The sequence below is a fragment of the Phocoena phocoena genome, chromosome 20, assembly GCF_963924675.1.
Source record: "Phocoena phocoena chromosome 20, mPhoPho1.1, whole genome shotgun sequence".
Taxonomy (NCBI): domain Eukaryota; kingdom Metazoa; phylum Chordata; class Mammalia; order Artiodactyla; family Phocoenidae; genus Phocoena; species Phocoena phocoena.
Window position 1 is genome coordinate 4,410,477 of NC_089238.1, and position 13,089 is coordinate 4,423,565.

Genomic DNA, 13,089 nt, shown 5'->3' on the forward strand with positions numbered 1-13,089 from the left:
TAAAGATGATCCAAAATCTTGGAAATCGAATAGACAAAATGCAAGAAACATTTAACAAGGACCTAGAAGAACTAAAGATGAAACAAACAATGATGAACAACACAATAAATGAAATGAAAAATACTCTAGATGGGATTAATAGCAGAATAACTGAGGCAGAAGAACGGATAAGTGACCTGGAAGATAAAATAGTGGAAATAACTATTGCAGAGCAGAATAAAGAAAAAAGAATGAAAAGAACTGAGGACAGTCTCTGGGACAACATTAAACACACCAACATTCGAATTATAGGGGTTCCAGAAGAAGAAGAGAAAAAGAAAGGGACTGAGAAAATATTTGAAGAGATTATAGTTGAAAACTTCCTTAATATGGGAAAGGAAATAGTTAATCAAGTCCAGGAAGCACAGAGTCCCATACAGGATAAATCCAAGGAGAAATACGCCAAGACACATATTAATCAAACTGTCAAAAATTAAATACAAAGAAAGCATATTAAAAGCAGCAAGGGAAAAACAACAAATAACACACAAGGGAATCTCCATAAGGTTAACAGCTGATCTTTCAGCAGAAACTCTACAAGCCAGAAGGGAGTGGCAGGACATATTGAAAGTGATGAAGGAGAAAAACCTGCAACCAATATTACTCTACCCAGCAAGGATCTCATTCAGATTTGATGGAGAAATTAAAACCTTTACAGACAAGCAAAAGCTGAGAGAGTTCAGCACCACCAAACCAGCTCTACAACAAATGCTAAAGGAACTTCTCTAGGCAAGAAACATAAAAGAAGGAAAAGACCTGCAATAACGAACCCAAAACAATTAAGAAAATGGGAATGGGAACATACATATCAATAATTACCTTAAATGTAAATGGACTAAATGCTCCCACCAAAAGACACAGATTGGCTGAATGGATACAAAAACAAGACGCATGTATTTGCTGTCTACAAAAGACCCACTTCAGACCTAGAGACACATACAGACTGAAAGTAAGGGGATGGAAAAAGGTATTTCATGCAAATGGAAACAGAAAGATGGAGTAGCAATTCTCATAGCAGACAAAATAGATTTTAAAATAAAGACTATTAGAAGAGACAAAGAAGGACACTACATAATGATCAAGGGATCGATCCAAGAAGAAGATATAACAATTGCAAATATTTATGCACCCAACATAGGAGCACCTCAATACATAAGGCAAATACTAACATCCATAAAAGGGGAAATTGACACTAACACATTCATAGTAGGGGACTTTAACACCCCACTTTCACCAATGGACAGATCATCCAAAATGAAAATAAATAAGGAAACACAAGCTTTAAATGATACATTAAACAAAATGGACTTAATTGATATTTATAGGACATTCCATCCAAAAACAACAGAATACACATTTTTCTCAAGTGCTCATGGAACATTCTCCAGGATAGATCCTATCTTGGGTCACAAATCAAACCTTGGTAAATTTAAGAAAATTGAAATTTTATCAGGTATCTTTTCTGACCACAACGCTATGAGACTAGATATCAATTACAGGAAAAGATCTGTAAAAAATACAAACACATGGAGGCTAAACAATACACTACTTAATGACGAAGTGATCACTGAAGAAATCAAAGAGGAGATCAAAAAATACCTAGAAACAAATGACAATGGAGACACGATGACTGAAAATCTATGGGATGCAGCAAAAGCAGTTCTAAGAGGGAAGTTTATAGCAATACAATCCTACCTTAAGAAATAGGAAACATCTCGAATAAACAACCTAACCTTGCACCTAAAGCAATTAGAGAAAGAAGAACAAAAAACCCCCAAAGTTAGCAGAAGGAAAGAAATCATAAAAATCAGATCAGAAATAAATGAAAAAGAAATGAAGGAAATAGCAAAGATCAATAAAACTAAAAGCTGGGTCTTTGAAAGGATAAACAAAATTGATAAACCATTAGTTAGACTCATCAAGAAAAAAAGGGAGAAGACTGAAATCAATAGAATTAGAAATGAAAAAGAAGTAACAACTGACACTGCAGAAATACAAAAGATCATGAGAGATTACTACAAGCAACTCTATGCCAATAAAATGGACAACCTGGAAGAAATGGACAAATTCTTAGACAGGCACAACCTGCCAAGACTGAATCAGGAAGAAATAGAAAATATAAACAGACCAATCACAAGCACTGAAATTGAAACTGTGATTAAAAATCTTCCAACAAGCAAAAGCCCAGGACCAGATGGCTTCACAGGTGAATTCTATCAAACATTTAGAGAAGAGCTATCACCTATCCTTCTCAAACTCTTCCAAAATATAGCAGAGGGAGGAACACTCCCAAACTCATTCTACGAGGCCACCATCACCCTGATACCAAAACCAGACAAGGATGTCACAAAGAAAGAAAACTACAGGCCAATATCACTGATGAACATAGATGCAAAAATCCTCAACAAAATACTAGCAAACAGAATCCAACAGCACATTAAACGGATCATACACCATGATCAAGTGGGGTTTATTCCAGGAATGCAAGGATTCTTCAATATAAGCAAATCAATCAACGTAATACACCATATTAACAAATTGAAGGAGAAAAACCATATGATCATCTCAATAGAAGCAGAGAAAGCTTTTGACAAAATTCAACACCCATTTATGATAAAAACCCTGCAGAAAGTAGGCATAGAGGGAACTTTCCTCAACATAATAAAGGCCATATATGACAAACCCACAGCCAACATCGTCCTCAATGGTGAAAAACTGAAAGCATTTCCACTAAGATCAGGAACAAGACAAGGTTGCCCACTCTCACCACTCTTATTCAACATAGTTTTGGGAGTTTTAGCCACAGCACTCAGAGAAAAAAAGGAAATAAAAGGAATCCAAATTGGAAAAGAAGAAGTAAAGCTGTCACTCTTTGCAGATGACATGATACTAAACATAGAGAATCCTAAAGATGCTACCAGAAAACTACTAGAGCTAATCAATGAATTTGGTAAAGTAGCAGGATACAAAATTAATGCACAGAAATCTCTGGCATTCCTATACACTAAGGTTGAAAAATATGAAAGTGAAATCAAGAAAACACTCCCATTTACCACTGCAACAATAAGAATAAAATATCTAGGAATAAACCTACCTAAGGAGACAAAAGACCTCTATGCAGAAAATTATGACACTGATGAAAGAAATTAAAGATGATACAAATAGATGGAGAGATATATCATGTTCTTGGATGGGAAGAATCAACATTGTGAAAATGACTCTACTACCCAAAGCAATCTACAGATTCAATGCAATCCCTATCAAACTACCACTGGCATTTTTCACAGAACTAGAACAAAAAATTTCGCAATTTGTATGGAAACACAAAAGACCCTGAATAGCCAAAGCAATCTTGAGAACGAAAAAAGGAGCTGGAGGAATCAGGCTCCCTGACTTCAGACTATATTACAAAGCAACAGTAATCAAGACAGTATGGTACTGGCACAAAAACAGAAAGATAGATCAGTGGAACAGGATAGAAAGCCCAGAGATAAACCCACGCACATATGGACACCTTATCTTTGATAAAGGAGGCAGGAATGTACAGTGGAGAAAGGACAGCCTCTTCAATAAATGGTGCTGGGAAAACTGGACAGGTACATGTAAAAGTATGAGATTAGATCACTCCCTAACACCATACACAAAAATAAGCTCAAAATGGATTAAAGACCTAAATGTAAGGCCAGAAACTATCAAACTCTTAGAAGAAAACATAGGAAGAACACTCTATGACATAAATCACAGCAAGATCCTTTCTGACCCACCTCCTAGAGTAATGGAAATAAAAACAAAAATAAACAAATGGGACCTAATGAAACTTCAAAGCTTTTGCACAGCAAAGGAAACCATAACCAAGACCAAAAGACAACCCTCAGAATGGGAGAAAACATTTGCAAATGAAGCAACTGACAAAGGATTAATCTCCAAAATATACAAGCAGCTCATGCAGCTCAATAACAAAAAAACAAACAACCCCATCCAAAAATGGGCAGAAGACCTAAATAGACATTTCTCCAAAGAAGATATACAGAATGCCAACAAACACATGAAAGAATGCTCAACATCATTAATCATTAGAGAAATGCAAATCAAAACTACAATGAGATATCATCTCACACCAGTCAGAATGGCCATCATCAAAAAATCTATAAACAATAAATGCTGGAGAGGGTGTGGAGAAAAGGGGACACTCTTGCACTGCTGGTGGGAATGTGAAATGGTTCAGCCACTATGGAGAACAGTATGGAGGTTCCTTAAAAAACTACAAATAGAATTACCATATGACCCAGCTATCCCACTACTGGGCATATACCCTGAGAAAACCAAAATTCAAAAAGAGTCATGTACCAAAATGTTCATTGCAGCTCTATTTACAATAGCCCGGAGATGGAAACAACCTAAGCGCCCATCATCGGACGAATGGATAAAGAAGATGTGGCACATATACACAATGGAATATTACTCAGCCTTAAAAAGAAATGAAATTGAGCTATTTGTAATGAGATGGATAGACCTAGAGTCTGTCATACAGAGTGAAGTAAGTCAGAAAGAAAAAGACAAATACCGTATGCTAACACATATATATGGAATTTAAGGGGGAAAAATGTCATGAAGAACCTAGGGGTAAGACAGGAATAAAGACGCAGACCTACTGGAGAACGGACTTGAGGATATGGGGAGGGGGAAGGGTGAGTTTTGACAGGGCGACAGAGAGTCATGGACATATACACACTAACAAACGTAGTAAGGTAGATAGCTGGGGGGAAGCAGCCGCAAGGCACAGGGATATTAGCTCGGTGCTTTGTGACAGCCTGGAAGGGTGGGATGGGGAGAGTGGGAGGGAGGGAGACGCAAGAGGGAAGACATATGGGAACATATGTATATGTATAGCTGATTCACTTTGTTATAAAGCAGAAACTAACACACCATTGTAAAGCAATTATACCCCAATAAAGATGTTTAAAAAAAAAAAAAAAAGACAGTATGGTACTGGCACAAAAACAGAAATATAGATCAATGGAACAGGATAGAAAGCCCGGAGATAAACCCACGCACATATGGTCACCTTATCTTTGATAAAGGAGGCAGGAATGTACAGTGCAGAAAGGACAGCCTCTTCAATAAGTGGTGCTGGGAAAACTGGACAGCTACATGTAAAAGTATGAGATTAGATCACTCCCTAACACCATACACAAAAATAAGCTCAAAATGGATTAAAGACCTAAATGTAAGGCCAGAAACTATCAAACTCTTAGAGGAAAGCATAGGCAGAACACTCTATGACATAAATCACAGCAAGATCCTTTTTGACCCACCTCCTAGAGAAATGGAAATAAAGACAAAAATAAACAAATGGGACCTAATGAAACTTAAACGCTTTTGCACAGCAAAGGAAAACATAAACAAGATGAAAAGACAACCCTCAGAATGGGAGAAAATATTTGCAAATGAAGCAACTGACAAAGGATTAATCTCCAAAATTTATAAGCAGCTCATGCAGCTTAATAACAAAAAACCAAACAACCCAATCCAAATATGGGCAGAAGACCTAATAGACATTTCTCCAAAGAAGATACACAGACTGCCAACAAACACATGAAAGAATGCTCAACATCACTAATCATTAGAGAAATGCAAATCAAAACTACAATGAGATATCATCTCACACCAGTCAGAATGGCCATCATCAAAAAAATCTAGAAAGAATAAATGCTGGAGAGGATGTGGAGAAAAGGGAACCCTCTTACACTGTTGGTGGGAATGTAAATTGATACAGCCACTGTGGAGAACAGTATGGAGGTTCCTCAAAAAACTAAAAATAGAACTACCATACGACCCAGCAATCCCACTACTGGGCATATACCCTGAGAAAAGCATAATTCAAAAAGAGTCATGTACCAAAATGTTCATTGCAGCTCTATTTACAGTAGCCCAGAGATGGAAACAACCTAAGTGTCCATCATCAGATGAATGGATAAAGAAGATGTGGCACATATATACAATGGAATATTACTCAGCTATAAAAAGAAACGAAATTGAACTATTTGTAATGAGGTGGATAGACCTAGAGTCCGTCATACAGAGTGAAGTAAGTCAGAAAGAGAGAGACAAATACCGTATGCTAACACATATACATGGAATTTAAGAAAAAAAAATGTCATGAAAAACCTAGGGGTGAAACAGGAATAAAGACACAGACTTACTAGAGAATGGACTTGAGGCTATGGGGAGGGGGAAGGGTAAACTGTGACAAAGCGAGAGAGAGGCATGGACATATATACACTACCAAACGTAAGGTAGATAGCTAGTGGGAAGCAGCCACATAGCACAGGGAGATCAGCTCGGTGCTTTGTGACTGCCTGGAGGGGTGGGATAGGGAGGGTGGGAGGGAGGGAGATGCAAGGGGGAAGAGATATGGGAACATATGTATATGTATAACTGATTCACTTTGTTATAATGCAGAAACTAACACACCATTGTAAAGCAATTATACTCCAATAAAGATGTTAAAATGAAAAACAAACAAACAAACAATGGATGTATTGTACAGCATAGGGAAATAGAGTCATTATTTTGTAATAATTTCAAATGGAGTGTAATCAATAAAAATGTTAAACCACTACGTTGTACCAATGAAACAAATATATATCAACTATACCATAATATTATATATCAACTATACTTCAATTTAAAAAATCCCTTCAGTGGCTGAATGGATTTTTTTAAAACAAGATCAATTATATACTGTGTGCAAGAGATCTGTGTTAACTTTAAGGCCATAGATAGAACAGCATTGAAAGATTGGAAAAAAGATATTCCATGCAGATGATATTTACCTGACTGGTGTAATATCAGGAAAAATGGACTTTAAGTCAAACCTCTCTCAAAGAATCATAGGCTGTTATATAATGATAAAGGGATGAATGCATCAGGAAATTCTGACAATTATAAATAAGTATGTATCCAGCATTGGAGCCTTTAAACATAGAAAGAAAATATTAACAGATATGAAGGGGAAATGTGCAGAAATACAATAAGGGTAAGAAACTTCAATACCCAACTTTCAACACTGTATAGATCATCCAGACAGAATATCAATCAGGAAGCTTTGGACTTCACCTTACACGCATTATCGAGTGAACTTAACAGACATATATAGTACCTTCCATTCAACAGCAGCAAAATGTCCATTCTTCTTAAGTGCACATAGGTCGTTTCCTAGGATAGATCATATCTTAAGCCACAAAACAAGGCCTCAAAAATCCAAGAAGAGGGGGCTTCCCTGGTGGCGCAGTGGTTGAGAGTCCGCCTGCTGATGCAGGGGACACGGGTTTGTGCCCCGGTCCGGGAAGATCCCACATGCCGCGGAGCGGCTGGGCCCGTGAGCCATGGCCGCTGAGCCTGTGCGTCCGGAGCCTGTGCTCCGCAACGGGAGAGGCCACAACAGTGAGAGGCCCGCGTACCGCAAAAAAGGAAAAAAAAAATCCAAGAAGATTAAATTCATATCAACTATCTTTTCCAACCACAATGGTATGAAACTGAATTTCAACATTAGGAAGAATAACTGAATATTCAAGAGCACTTAGAAATTGAACAAGCTCTTGAACAACCAATGCATACAAGAATAAATCAAAAGGGAAATCAAACATTATCTTTTTTTTTTTAAAGTAAATTATTTATTTTTGGCTGCATTGGGTCTTCATTGCTGCGTGCGGGCTTTCTCTAGTTGTAGCGAGCGGGGGCTACTCTTCGTTGAGGTGTGTGGGCTTCTCATTGTGGTGGCTTCTTCTGCTGCGGAGCATGGGCTCTAGGTGCACGGGCTTCAGTAGTTGTGGCACACAGACTCAGTAGTTGTGGTGCACGGGCTTAGTTACTCCATGGCATGTGGGATCTTCCCGGACCAGGGCTCGAACCATGTCCCCTGAATTGGCAGATGGGTTCTTAACAACTGCACCACCAAGGAAGCCCCAAACAATATCTTAAAGCAAACAAATGTGGAAACACAAAGTACCTAAACGTATGGAATACAATTCAGAGAGATGTGTTTACAGTGAGAAATGCATTTATATGTGTGTGTGTGTGTGTGTGTATATATATATATACATATATATATTTTTTGGCTGCGTTGGGTCGTTGTTGCTGTACGTGGCCTTTCTCTAGTTGCGGTGAGTGGGGGCTACTCTTCATTGCAATACACAGGCTTCTCGTTGCAGTGGCTTCTCTTGTTGTGGAGCATGGGCTCTAGGTGCACGGGCTTCAGTAGTTGTGGCTTGTGGGCTCTAGAGTGCAGGCTCAGGAGTTGTGGCACATGGGTTTAGTTGCTCTGCAGCACGTGGGATCTTCCTGGACCAGGGCTCGACTGCCTGTCCCCTGCATTGGCAGGCAGATTTTTAACCACTGCACCACCAGGGAAGCCCTGCATATATTTTAAAAAAGGGGAGAGGGGAGCCAGACGATGGAGTAAGGGAGATCCTGAGCTTACCTCCTCCCATGGGCACACCAAAATTACAACTACTTACAGAGAAGTTATCTCTGAGAATGCTCTGAAGACTAGCAGAGAAAATTTTCCACAACTCAAGCTATAAAGAAGGAGAAACCACAAGGCACGTAAGAGGATTAGAAACACAGTCTAGTTAGAACCCACACCTTCAGCACTGTGCCCCACGATTTACAGACACCACAACTGCATAGGTCCTCCCCAAGGAGGGAAGGGTCTGAGCCCTGCATCAGGCTGCCCAACCCAGAGTTCCTGTATTGGGAAGGAAAGAACACAGCAGGTCTGGCTTTGAAAACCTGCAGGGCTTACTTTCAGGAGAGCTGGAGGCTAAAGGAAACTGAGATTCCGCTCCTACAGGGCACATACCAAACCTCACATCTTCTCATCTCAGTGCAGAGCCAGTATTTTGAAAGACATCTGGATCAGACCTATTTGCTAATCTCAGAAGGCACAAGGCCGCTTGGACTCTTGCTAGGGACTGAGACACTCACAGGCAACATTTTAGAATCTTCCCTCCATCTGATTAGTGTCAGGGGCCTGCCCCATTTACCACCATGTCTACAGCGCTCCTGTCCAAAAGGGCCTCACAAGCAAACACACTGGGGGCCTTCCCTACCCATCTGTGCACCTGGAGCAGACCCATAATGGAGGGCTGCCTTGCCTATGAGCATGCCCACAGCAATCACATAATGCAGGACCTCACAGACATTTAGACCAGGGTCCAATACAGCCTACCGGCTTGTCCACAGTAGTTGGCCCTTCTACAACAGAAAGATGCATGCAGCCCACATAGGGGACATCCCTGCAGCAACTGGCTGTGCTGGCCAGAGGAGAATGTGCTGCTGGGCCCTATAGGCCATCTCCTATATAAGGTCACTTCTCCAAGACCGAAAATGTCACAAGGCGAACCTAATAAATACAAATGCACAGAGAATTAGAAAACATAAGGAATGTATTACAAATGAAGTAACTAGACACAGTATCAGAAAAAGAACTAGACCGAACAGGGATAAGCATCCTACCTGGAAAAAATGTGTTCAAGGTAACGATTATCAAGATGCCCACCCACGTCAGGACACAGAACTTCAACAAAGCGCAAAAAAATGTAAAAAAGAACCAAAGAACTGAAAAATACAATAACTGAGACTAACACACACACACACACACACACACACCAGGGAAGCAACATTAGATTATATGATACAGAAGAACAGATTAGCCATCTGGAGGACAGGGTAGTGAAAATCACCAAAATTTGAATAGCAAGAAGAAAAAAAAATTAAGATGATAGGTAAAGAGACCTCTTGGAAAACATCAAGAATACTAACCCTAGCATTATAGGGGTCCCAGAAAGAGAAGAAGGAGACTAAGGGGGCAGATAACTTATATTATGAGAGGATATAACAACTGACAATTTTCCTAACCTGGGAAAGGAAACAGACATCAAGTCCCAGGAAACACAGAGTCCCAAAGAAGATGAAGACAAACAGATCCACACCAAGACACATTATAATTAAAGCGTCAAAAATTAAAGACAAAGAGGGATCATAGAAGCAATGAAATAAAAGTAACTGGGTACGGACTTCCCTGGCAGTCCAGTGGTTAAGATTTCACCTTCCAATGCAGAGGGTGCGGGTTCGATCCCTGGTCAGAGAGCTAAGATCCCACATGCCTTGAGGCGAAAAACCAAAACACAGAATAGAAGCAATATTCTAATAAATTCAAGAAAGACTTTAAAAATGGTCCACATCGAAAAAATGTTAAAAAAAGTAACTGGTTATGTACAAGGTATTTTCATAAGACCATCAGCTGAATTTTCAGCAGACTTCGCATACCAGAAAGGAATGAAAATATAATCAATGGTCTAAAAGGAAAAAGGCCACAGCAAGAATACTGTACCAGCAAGATTATAATGCAGAATCAAAGGAGAGATCAAGCATTTCCAGGCTAGCAAACACTAAATGAGTTCATCGCTAAGAAAGCATCCTTATAAGAAATGTTGAAGGAATTTATTTAAGCTTAAAAGAAGTATCACTAATTAGCAACAAGAAAACACACAAAAGTAAAAATCTCGCTGGAAAAAGGTATACATATTGTAAGGGGAGTAGATTGAACACTTATTAAGCTTCTGTAAAGAATAAAAGACACAAGTAGTAATTTTTTGAAGAAAGAGAAGGCCCAAATTAGAAATGAAAGAGAGACACCATAGAAACGCAAAGTAGCATAAGACATTTCTACAAACAATTACACACTACAGAGTTGGACACCTAGAAGAATTGGATAAATTCCTAGAATTATAAATCTTCTAAGACTGAATCAGGAATAAATAAAAAACCTAAAAGATCAAATACTAGTAATGAACTTGGTAGTCAGAAAACTCCCAATAAATAAAATCCCAGGACCAGGTACCTTCACTGATAAATTCTACCAAATATTTAAATGAAAGTTAACATCTATCCTTCTCAAACTATTCCAAATAATTGAAGAAAGAGTGTTTCCAAACTAATTTTCTGAGATCAGCATCAGCCATAGATGAAAACCAGATAAAGACACTACCAAAAAAAGTAGGTTACAGGCCTTATTCCTGATGAACAGATATGCAAAAATCCTCTGCAAAATATTAGCAAACTGAATTCAACAATACATTAAAAAATCCATACCCCGTGATCATGTGGGATTTATCTCAGTAATGCAGGGATGATGCAATATATGCAAATCAATTTAAGGGACACAGCAGATTAGTATAACAAAGTATAAAATCGAATGATCATCTTCATAGCTCCAGCAAAAGCATTTGACAAAAATTCAACAAACTTCAAAATCTGATAAAGCTCTCAACAAAGTTGGTATAGAGGCAACATACCTTTATATATAATAAAGGACATATATGACAAAAACCACAGCTAACATCATACTCAATGATGAAAAGTTGAAAACATTTCCCCTAAGAACAGGAGCAAGACAAGGATGACTGTTCTCACCACTTTTATTCAACATAGTATTAATAATCCTAGCCACAGCAAAAAGACAAAAATAAAAAAGGGGATCTAGTTTGTAAAGGAACTAAAAGTGTCACTGTTTGAACATGACACATAGAGAAAACCCTAAAGATTTTACCCACAAAGTATTACCATGAATAAATTCAGTAAATTTGAAGTATACACAATTAATATACAGAAATCTGTTATTTTTTCCTGCACCAATAACAAACTATCCAAGGTATGAAGGAAAAAATATTATGATTGTATTAAAATAATAAAAGATCTAAGAATAAATTTATCCACAGATGTGAAAGATTTATGCATTGAAAATTATGACACTGATGAAACAAATGGAAGATGACACAAATAAATGAAAAGATACCTTGTGCTCTTGGATTGGAAGAATTAATATTTTTAAAACAGCCATACTACTCCAAGCAACCTACAGATATAAAGCATTCCCTATCAAAATACCCATGAGTGCTCGCTTCGGCAGCACATATACTAAAATTGGAAAGATACAGAGAAGATTAGCATGGCCCCTGCACAGGATGACATGCAAATTTGTGAAGCTTTCCATAGTTTTTGGACAGCTACATGTAAAAGAATGAAATCAGAACACTCCCTAACACCATACACAAAAATAAACTCAAAATGGATTAAAGACCTAAATGTAAGGCAAGACACTATAAAACTCTTAGAGGAAAACATAGGCAGAACACTCCATGACATAAATCACAGCAAGATCCTTTTTGACCCACCTCCTAGAGAAATGGAAATAAAAACAAAAATAAACGGGACCTAATGAAACTTCAAAGCTTTTGCACAGCAAAGGAAAACATAAACAAGACCAAAAGACAACCCTCAGAATGGGAGAAAATATTTGCAAATGAAGCAACTGACAAAGGATTAATCTCCAAAATATACAAGCAGCTCATGCAGCTCAATATCAAAAAACCAAACAACCCAATCCAAAAATGAAAAGAAGACCTACACAGACATTTCTCCAAAGAAGATATACAGGCCAACAAACACATGAAAGGATGCTCAACATCACTAATCATTAGAGAAATGCAAATCAAAACTACCATGAGGTATCACCTCACACTGCTCAGAATGGCCATCATCAAAAAGTCTACAAACAATAAATGCTGGAGAGGGTGTGGAGAAAAGGGAACCCTCTTGCACTGTTGGTGGGAATGTAAATTGATACAGTCACTATGGAGAATAGTATGGAGGTTCCTCAAGAAAACTAAAAATAGAACTACCATACGACCAAGCAATCCCACTACTGCGCATATACCCTGAGAAAACCATAATTCAAAAAGAGGCATGTATCACAATGTCCATTGCAGCTCTATTTACAATAGCCAAGACATGGAAGCAACCTAAATGTCCACTGACAGATGAGTGGATAAAGAAGATGTGGCGCATATATACAATGGAATATTACTCAGCCATAAAAAGAAATGAAATTGAGTTATTTGTGGTGAGGTGGATGGACCTAGAGTCTGTCTGTCATACAGAGTGAATAAGTCAGAAAGAGAAAAACAAATACCATGTGCTAACACA

General features: G+C 38.3%; 1 non-coding gene across 1 annotated transcript; it reads left to right on the top strand.

The window, feature by feature from the left end:
* Positions 1-11,997: 11,997 nt before the first annotated feature.
* On the top strand, positions 11,998-12,103 carry LOC136141588 (U6 spliceosomal RNA). Its single transcript, XR_010657761.1, has one exon. It is a non-coding gene; the product is annotated as a U6 spliceosomal RNA (small nuclear RNA).
* Positions 12,104-13,089: the final 986 nt, after the last annotated feature.